General features: G+C 46.2%; 1 long non-coding RNA gene across 4 annotated transcripts in view; it reads left to right on the top strand.

The window, feature by feature from the left end:
* Positions 1–10,450, top strand: part of LOC123149719 (uncharacterized) — a 73,796-nt gene that overhangs the window by 28,491 nt on the left and 34,855 nt on the right. The window contains exons 1-5 of one of the 4 annotated variants that reach the window (XR_006474821.1): positions 22–752; positions 871–1,252; positions 1,364–1,702; positions 2,090–2,239; positions 4,405–4,629. This is a non-coding gene — a long non-coding RNA (uncharacterized lncRNA). Of the gene's footprint in view, positions 1–21; positions 1,263–1,363; positions 1,703–2,089; positions 2,240–4,404; positions 4,630–10,450 lie in introns of those variants that run through there. The other 3 variants (XR_006474819.1, XR_006474822.1, XR_006474820.1) reach the window with 3 other exon arrangements.

The following is a 10,450-nucleotide window of genomic DNA, read 5'->3' as shown; positions in this document are numbered from 1 at the left end:
ATCAAGATGGCACCCCCCGGGTTTTGGGTGCGGGTAGTCGCCCAAACCCATTCTTGTCTTGATATTTTCTGCCTAAACCTATACCCATATCCGCACCTTGGGTTTTAAACTGTTCCCGTACCCATATTTGTCCGGGTGCGGGTACCCGTAGGCAAAAATACTCATCTTGACCACCTTACCTAATTCACACTTCACCATGTATGTTTCAGCATTTCCGCATTTATCCACAATATTTCTGTATGTTTACTTCAACATTTCAGCGCGCGAGCACACGCACACACACATACACACATATATACATGGGTATGCAGGTATTAGTAGGTATTAGTATATGGGTATGCAGGTACGCGGCTATGGGTATTGCCTTCCCATACCCATATCTGGCTTATCTGATGGTACGAGTTTTCTCATTTATAACACACGGGTATTTATTTTTCCCAAACCCTTACCCTAATAGGGTTATTACCCGTCCGTTTCGCGGGTTGTCGGTACCCATTGTCTGTTGAACTTAAAATGGCCAGGTGCCTTCGACTTGCCGAACTGGGCCACGATGTTGCCATCTTGCATGTTGCATTCTAGCCCATTTCCTTGAGGCGCTTCTTCCTCCTAAGCTGGCAGACACCCCTCGCGACGGCTGCGATGTGGTGGCAATGGGACGCTGCCGTACACGTCCCTCCTCCACCACCCAGTGCGGAGCTGCTTCCACCACCGTGACGCGGTACTGCGAGCTTCTTCGGCGGCACTGACTAGAGGTAGTTTTCATTTCCCTTTTTCACCCACCGTTGCAAGCCTCTTCTTCAAGTGATCCCATTTCCACATGTTTACTAGTTGTCAATGCTAATGGTTCAACTTTCTATTTCACCGGTGAAGTTTGAATTGGGTAAGGTGGTCGAGATGGGTATTTTTACCCACGGGAATTACCTGCACCCTGCCAGGTACGCGTATGAGAACAGTTTGAAACCCAAGGTGCGGGTGTGGGTACGGGTATGCGTATGAGAACAGTTTGAAAGCCAAGGTGCGGGTACGGATTTGGGTAAAAATATCGAGACGGGCATGGGTTTGGGCCACCATTACCCGCACCCGAACCCGGCGTTTGCCATGTGGACAAGTGGTCAATGGAATCATTGTGTCGGTCCATTGAACATTCATTGCAGAAATGAAGATGATTGAGAAGCCGAAAGGGTAGTTGGATGAACAATAGATGCTCTGCATACAGACCCCGGGCCAGGCAAGACTATTTCATGGACCATGGGTAAGATGAAGTGAGCAATTGCTGTTAAGAATCTACATTTGCTGTTCCCCTCCATGTACTGTTAGGAATCCTTATGACTCAGGATCTGAACTCTTGAAATTTTGACTGCAGGGTTACAACGTTAGCAGGCAATTGTAAAGGATGTCACCAAAATCTCTTGTGTTTTGATGCTCACCTACCCCGGATATTATTGGCAGGATCTGTCATACATCACATCACATGCTGTGGAATCTCATCTACCATGGCTAGATACTGTGGCTGGACCGGTCTCTCTAACCTACCGTCATTAGTGTGCGGACCCCAGGCTGAGTGTCAATGTCAAGTGTACTCCGTTTGGTCTAGATCTAAATTGGTAGCCTTTAAAGGCAGATCGACAGTCTGATAGTCTTCCTGCGCCTTGATATTCTACTTGAACAGTACATGTTTTCTGAGCAGCTATGAGTCGTCGAGGTCAGTGCTCCAGCTTCTTACTGTTACTGTCTGCATGACTCCTTTTGATCGATCTTTATCTTGATACGCTCAGATCTTGAGAATTAGTAGATGAAATATGCCCATGTTTATTCGTAGTATTGATCAAGCCAAATATCCACAGAAGTAGCTAGCTTGTTTTCAACAGGATCATGCCTAGGGATTACATGTCACATCGATCCGCTGGATCGTGGTGTTTTCTAAGAATTAACAAGGTTCCTTCTGTAGATGACTACTCTTCTTTTAGTAAATATCAAAGTTAACATGGTGGTTTGAGTTGTTGAGACGTAAATAACTCACATCATAGTATCTGTCGAGAAGGGTCTGTAGTTGCTCTTTTCTTTCTAAAACGGTGGTTTCTGTGACCAGAAATGGCTATCTTACGTGATGAACTGTAGAACAAGCTACAAGATCCAAAAGCAACACCGATGTTTCTTCCTCTAGAATTTGAAAGGCATCACATGTGATTTTTCCACTGAATCGGACCTTGGCAGAGGTGGATATGGAGTGGTTTACAAGGTATGACCATTTTGTTTACTCCACTTTTCAAATATTATTAACGGCAATGAATCAAAGACACTTGTATATACTATGAAGAGAGGTTTAACTGATAAACACAGGGAGTTCTTAAGGGTGGGAAAATCATTGTCATGAAGAAGCTTTTTGAAATACATCTGCTGGACGATAAAACGTTCGAGGATGAAGTCAGACATCTTATAGCGATCAGGCACCAAAATCTAGTACAACTTATTGGTTACTGTGCTGAATCAAGTTGGGAATTGGTAGAGCAGAGTGGAAAGCATGTTTTTGCTGAAATACTGAAAAGGTTGCTCTGCTTTGAGTATGTATGCAACAAAAGCCTTGACAAGTATATTTCCGATATGATTTTTCTAGAAAAGGAGGATGACCCCCGGCCTCTGCATCTAGGAGATGCATACGGCCACTTTATTGATTATTCTCGAGGACCTTACAAAGTATTACAACAATATGCCTGAATCCGCCATTTTGGCAACATATGCCACTACCCCTATCCATATGATGAAGGGGTGCTACCTGAGCCAAATACCCGGACCACTCACCTAAGCCTATCATCAAAAGCCAGAAGCCCCATCCGAGCCACATACCGGGTCTGGGGCATAAACTGGTCTGACGCACTCACATGTGTCGTCGCCGCCATCTTCCACGGGTCCGTCTTCAGAGCAGATATTGAGGCTTCTACCTTGTCAGGCCACTCTGCCATCGACGCCACCATGACGCCAGACAACTGCCTCCACCTGCGCGAGTCCATCACCGCGCATCGGGCGCCGAGTCTCCACTGCACCACGCCGCTGAGATCCGCCGTCATCAATGTGTAGGATGAAGCACCGCTCCACCAAAAAAGGCGCCCACTGGTCCCTTGATCCTCGGCTGCTGTCACCGACCCCATACTGAGCCCGCCACCACACTGCCCTCAAGGCGACGCCTTCAAGAAGGTCACGACGTCAAGGATGCCGCCGCCGCCGCCCATCGGAGTTAGGTTTTCACCCGAGAAGCAAGGTGGTGGGGTGTGGAAGGGCAGACCTCGACCGGCGTCTCCATGAAGAAATCGGCGCCCGCAGACGTCGTCATCGCCGTGGCCAGCTGGAGCCGACCAGGGGTTTCCCCTAATCTGGATCCCGACCACCAGAATCACCCGCAACCCAGAGGCAGGCCAGACGCCTGCACAACCAGGGACCGTCGAGGGTGAAACGCACCGAGCAGGGGAAGATGGCCAGCAGCCATATCTGACGCCGCCAGCCACCAGGGCAGCCATGCGAGGTCCCAGCCCACCGAAGATCCGCCGGCCACCCGACCAGATCGCCGGCACCGCGCCTACCCCACTGCTCACCGCAGGTGACAAGGGGCCTCGCCGGGGGCCGCCGCCCAGATCCAAGACCCTCCGATGTGAACCAGAGCAGCGCATGCCCCGCCGCCGTAGTCCCTGGCTGCGCCATGGGCCTTGCCCGGCGGCAGCCTCGTGCGGCGGCGAGGGGAAGAGGGGAGGGAGAGGGGCTACTCCGGCGCGGGGGGAGTTGCCCCCGAGACGCCCACTAGGGGCGGCGCGGGGGAGGGGAGGCTGAGGCGCGGGGGAGGGCATATTTCCGGTATGATGACCAAACATTATACATAGTTTATATATTTTATTTGTATTCATTTGTGAAGTTTACTCAGAACATCACTCAAGCAATATTTTGTCAGCTACTAGTCTAACCAGGTGCTATAGCTACCGAGCACTGCATCAAGTGAAACTAGTCCTGCGTATCATTTCCCGCACACACACAAACACACACATATAAAAGGAAGTCTGTTATATATGGAAAGGAAAATAAATGCATATGGAAAATGACTTTTTAGAAAAGTCATGCCACTTGAAACTAAGTTCAGTTGTACCAAAAGTGTAATCAGTGAACAGGTATAGAATTTCCTCTGTTCTACCTAAAATTTTGTTACCAATTTATCAATGTTGGGGATATCGCTTATCGAGAACTTATCGGTCGACCCATGATACGGGTTAAATCGACCAGTTTATCGGCATATCGGCTGGTTTATCATCATATTGGTTGATTTATCGGCCGATATATCTTATCGGTCAGACACTGGTAAGCGATAAATCGGCCGATTTATCGGAATATCGGAAGATATCTTGAACAGTGCAATTTATACAGATGAATCTCTGGACCTTGAGTGGAATATGAGATACGAGATAATCAAGGCAATTTGCAGTGGTTTGTGTTTCCTTCAGGAAGAATACCGTATCCTTCATCTGGACCTTAAGCCAGAAAATATATTGATGGACTTTATGATGATGCCGAAAATCGCGGATTTTGGTTTGTCGAGTCTCTTTGGTGTGCAGCAAATGCGAATCTTCACTGATAATCCTGCAGGAAACAGTAAGCTATGGCTCTTATACCTTTGTGGTTTTTTCTTTCTTCATGTACTTTGCATCTCTTTTTTTACATTCGCAGTTCTTCTTATATTTTATTATGTTGCAGTGAATATATGGCACCAGAATACTTACTTCAAAGTGTAATCTCAAGCAAGGCAGATATCTTCAGTCTGGGTGTTATAATCACAGAGATTATCACAGGTTGTACAGCCCCCACAGTACTGCTACATCTTGTCAGCATTTCATAGAGAATCTAAGATGAACTATTCTAACCTTTGCATCTATATCATCATTTTAGCTTTACCGTTGCAAACTTGTAGGTATTTAGAAGTTGGAGGAACAAATTCAAATCAACATCGAAGTATATATCAATGGAAAAATATAGCCAACAAGTAGAACTATGCATCGTCATAGCCATAGCATGTGTGGACCCTGCTATGGAGAAAAGACCTACAGCAAAGGATATAATCCAAGTGCTTAGTGCAGCAGACTGGGTATGGGTGTTGGCCTGCTGCGTACCCGTCTGGGTGTTGGCAAAAAAGGAAAGAAAAGAAAAAGAGGATGAAAACAAAAAAAGGCAGAAAAGAAGAACAAAAAAGGCAAAAAAAACATAGTATAGCAAAGAAAACCAAGAAAGAAATTAGAAAACCAAAGAGAGAGAAAAGAAAACAAAAAACAAGATAAAAACCGAACAAATGTAGCAACGAACAGGCTGAACGAATGACTGACCAAGAAACATGATACTGCGCCATCCAATACGCGTGTGCACCTACGGGGCACTTTAATCGACTCAGAAACTAGTCTTGCGTGAAGCGGGAGACATAACTCTTGCGGTTAGAGACCTACCAAAATCACTATTAAGGGTTACCCGCTTAAAGGCCACTTCCATCTTCTCAGGCGCTGTCAACTGGCGCACTGCAACCTGGTAGTTCTTTCCTTTTTTTTCATAAATTTGTTTATTCAAAATATTTTATCTCTTGAATCATGCGTTTAAATCCAAAATTATTTTCACCATTTGATTTTTCGTGTCAAGATCTTCCAAATTATATCCCATTTTAAAAGGTTTGATAAACTTTTTTTCATGAAAAAACCTGAAAAATACTGGAGTGGGAAGCACGGTTGTGCTTCTTGTGGAAGCAATCTGTTCTTCCATGAGAAGCGAAGCTTGTATTTATTTTTCTTATCGAGAAGCACACTCACAGAAGCAAATTCATGTCTCCACGAGAAGGAAATATGTGCTTCTAGTGAAAGCACATTTGATTTCCTTTCCGAGAAGCACACCTCGTAGCATTTTTTTTCTTTTCCAAGAATGTGCTTCTCGTGGAAGCTAAGCTCGTGGAAGCACATTTTTTTTACTTTTCCGTGAAGCCCAGCTGTGTTTGGGAAGCAAAGGATTTTTTTGTCTAAGACCTGACAAGAACTGAAATGCTATAGAAAAAAAAGTCCGTCCAAAATTCGAAAGCGTACACAGAAAAAGAATAAAAATGAAATCTAGAGTGAGCGTCCGGCACGCAACATATGGCGGTGGCTGGACGCACCACTTGGCATGCTCCTACGCACCCAAAGTGCGAGGGCCTTTAGTCCCGGTTGGTGTTTGGAACCGGGACTAAAGGTCCCAGTCGAACCGGGACTGATGCTTGCCGAGGCTCAGCCGGCATCCTAGCCGCTCGAACCGGGACGATGCTCACATTAGCCCCGGTTTGTAACACGACCGGGACTATTGATCTGATCTGGCCAGAAACAAAGCCATGTTTTCTACTAGTGGTGGATGATTGACAATAAAGAACGGGAACAGGTAGTCCTAGATAACCTCCTGGCTATCTGTGGTTTCTAGGTTGTGGCAGTGCATGTAAAAAGGATTTGGTAAGGACACTTTACCAATCAGGAGTAGGGGGTCTATAGCTCGATGAAGTACCCAAATCATCATTAAATCTAGGGAGACTGTGCTGACAGAGAAGATATTTGCATGAATGACCTCATTAAAGGCCAGATCAATTTTGTCGGCCAGAAACTCCTGGATGAAACTATAACCTTCTATGACCTTGGTCGTGTATCCATGTTGACCTTCTTTTGATTTACCTACCACATTGGCATGCAGAACTTGAAGACCGATCGAGAGGGTCTTCAACATAGAGTTTGATAGATACCGTTCGCCAGGCTTATACATATTCATTTTCCGCACTTCGGGGATATGACAACGGGTAGAGGTGGTTTGTCCGCGGATGGCCCACAACTGTCATGTACATTCTTCTCCCTTGATTACAGATTATCCGGCACTATGTCTAGGGTGTCAGCATGTCCGTGGGGAATCTCCTCGTGGCTGATACGTTTCCAACGTATCTATAATTTTTGATTGTTCCATGCTCTTATAATATCAATCTTGGATGTTTTATATTCATTTACTAACAACTTTATATCATTTTTGGGACTAACCTATTGACATAGTGCACAGTGCTAGTTGCTGTTATTTGCTTGTTTTTCACTTTGCGGAATATCAATACCAAACGGAGTCCAAATGCCACTAAACTTTTTGGAGATTTTTTTTCTACCCAGAAGACACCCAGGGAGCCAAAGTAGAAAATTTGAGGATGCCCGTGGGGCCCACTAGGTACCAGGGTGCGCCCTGGTGGGTAGTGGAGCCCACGGGAAGCTTCTCCACTGATATCCACCTCTATAAATACTCTAAAATCCAAAGAAACCTAGGGGAGTTGAGGAAATACAGTTTCTGCCGTCACAAGTTTTCAGAACCATGAGATCCAATCTAGAGGCCTTTTCTGGCACTCTGTCGGAGGGGGCAACGATCACGCAGGGGTTCTTCATCATCCTTGTTGCCCCTCCAATGACGCGTGAGTAGTTTACCACAGACCTCGGGTCCGTAGCTAGTAGCTAGATGACTTCTTCTCTTTTTTTGATCTTCAATACAATGTTCTCCTCGATGTTCTTGAAGATCTATTTGATGTAATGAATTTTTGCGGTGTGTTTGTTGGGATTTGATGAATTGTGGGTTTATGATCAGTTCTATCCATGAATTGTTGGGTAACGTAGCAGAAATTCAAAATTTTCTACGCATCACCAAGATCAATCTATGGAGTAATCTAGCAACGAGGGAAGGAGAGTGCATCTACATACCCTTGTAGATCGCTAAGCGGAAGCGTTCAAGTGAACGGGGTTGATGGAGTCGTACTCGCCGTGATCCAAATCACCGATGATCCTAGCGCCGAACGGACGGCACCTTCGCGTTCAACACACATGCAGCCCGGTGACGTCTCCCATGCCTTGATCCAGCAAGGAGAGAGGGAGAGGTTGGGGAAGACTCCGTCCAGCAGCAGCACGACGGCGTGGTGGTAGTGGAGGAGCGTGGTACTCCAGCAGGGCTTCGCCAAGCACCGCAAGAGACGAGGAGGGAGAAGGGTAGGGCTGCGCCAAGAAGGAGATGTTCTCGTGTGTATGGCAGCCCAAAAACCCCACTATATATAGGGGAAAGGGAGGGGCTGCGCCCCCACCTAGGTTTCCACCCCTAGGGGTGGCGGCTAGCCCTAGATCCCATCTAGGGGGCGGCCAAGGGGGGAGAGAAGGGGGGCGCACCACTAGGTGGGCCTTAGGCCCATCTGAGCCTAGGGTTTCCCCCTTTTCCCTTCTCTCTTCGCCTTGGGCCCTGGTGGGGGGCGCACCAGCCCACCTGGGGCTGGTCCCCTCTCACACTTGGCCCACGCAGCCCTCTGGGGCAGGTAGCCCCACCTGGTGGACCCCCGAGACCCTCCCGGTGGTCCCGGTACGTTACCGATAGCACCCGAAACTTTTCCGGTGACCAAAACAGGACTTCCCATATATAAATCTTTGCCTCTGGACCATTCCGGAACTCCTCGTGATGTCCGGGATCTCATCCGAGACTCCGAACAACATTAGGTAACCACGTATATCTATTCCCTATAACCCTAGCGTCATCGAACCTTAAGTGTGTAGACCCTACGGGTTCGGGAACCATGCAGACATGACCGAGACAACTCTCCGGCCAATAACCAACAGCGGGATCTGGATATCCATGTTGGCTCCCACATGTTCCATGATGATCTCATCGGATGAACCACGATGTCAAGGATTCAATCAATCCCGTATACAATTCCCTTTGTCTAACGGTATTGCACTTGCCCGAGATTCGATCGTCGGTATCCGATACCTTGTTCATCTTGTTACCGGCAAGTCTCTTTACTCGTTCCGTAACACATCATCCCGTGATCAACTCCTTGGTCACATTGCGCATATGATGATGTCCTACCGAGTGGGCCCAGAGATACCTCTCCGTCACACGGAGTGACAAATCCCAGTCTCGATTCGTGCCAACCCAACAGACACTTTCGGAGATACCTGTAGTGCACCTTTATAGCCACCCAGTTACGTTATGACGTTTGGTACAACCAAAGCATTCCTACGGTATCCGGGAGTTGCACAATCTCATGGTCTGAGGAAATGATACTTGACATTAGAAAAGCTTTAGCATACGAACTACACGATCTTTGTGCTAGGCTTAGGATTGGGTCTTGTCCATCACATGATTCTCCTAATGATGCGATCCCGTTATCAACGACATCCAATGTCCATGGTCAGGAAACCATAACCATCTATTGATCAACGAGCTAGTCAACTAGAGGCTTACTAGGGACATGGTGTTGTCTATGTATCCACACATGTATCTGACTTTCCTATCAATACAATTATAGCATGGATAATAAACGATTATCATGAACAAGGAAATATAATAACTAATTTGTTATTGCCTCTAGAGCATATTTACAACAGTCTCCCACTTGCACTAGAGTCAATAATCTAGTTCACATCGCCATGTGATTAACACTCACAGGTCACATCGCCATGTGACCAACATCCAAAGAGTTTACTAGAGTCAATAATCTAGTTCACATCACTATGTGATTAACACTCAATGAGTTCTGGGTTTGATCATGTTGCTTGTGAGAGAGGTTTTAGTCCACAGGTCTGCAACATTCAGATCCGTATGTACTTTGCAAATCTCTATGCTACATTTGGAGCCATTTCAAATAACTGTTCTACTTGGAGCTATTCTGAATTGTTGCTCCATTATAGTATCCGATATCTCTACTCAGAGCTATCCGGATAGGTGTTAAGCTTGCATCGACGTAACTCTTTACGTCGAACTCTTTATCACCTCCATAACCGAGAAACATATCCTTATTCCTCTAAGGATAATTTTGACCGCTATCTGGTGATCTACTCCTAGATCACCTTTGTACCCTCTTGCCAGACATGTGGCAAGGCACACATCAGGTGCGGTACTCAGCATGGCATACCGCATAGAGCCTTTGACAAAAGCATAGGGGACGACCTTCATCCTTCCTCTTTCTCCTGCCGTGGTCGAGCTTTAACTTGATACCTTACAACTCAGGCAAGAACTCCTTCTTTGACTGATCCATCTCGAACTCCTTCAAGATCATGTCAAGGTGTGCGCTCATTTGAAAGTACCATTAAGTGTTTTGATCTATCCTTATAGATCTTGCTGCTCAATGTTTAAGTAGCTTAATCTAGGTTTTCCATTGAAAAACACCTTTCAAATAACCCTATATGCTTTCTAGAAATTCCACATCATTTCGGATCAGCAATATGTCATCCACATATACTTATCAGAAATGTCGTAGTGCTCCCACTCACTTTATTGTAAATACAAGTTTCTAACAAACTTTGTATAAACCCATAAACTTTGATTACTCCATCAAAGTGTATATTCCGACTCCGAGATGCTTGCTCTAGTCCATGGAAGGATCGCTGGAGCTAGCATACCTCTTAGCATCCTT

This window comes from Triticum aestivum, chromosome 7A (genome assembly GCF_018294505.1).
Source record: "Triticum aestivum cultivar Chinese Spring chromosome 7A, IWGSC CS RefSeq v2.1, whole genome shotgun sequence".
Lineage (NCBI taxonomy): Eukaryota > Viridiplantae > Streptophyta > Magnoliopsida > Poales > Poaceae > Triticum > Triticum aestivum.
Note: the sequence above shows the minus strand (reverse complement) of the source record. Positions and strands in the feature narration are given on the sequence as shown.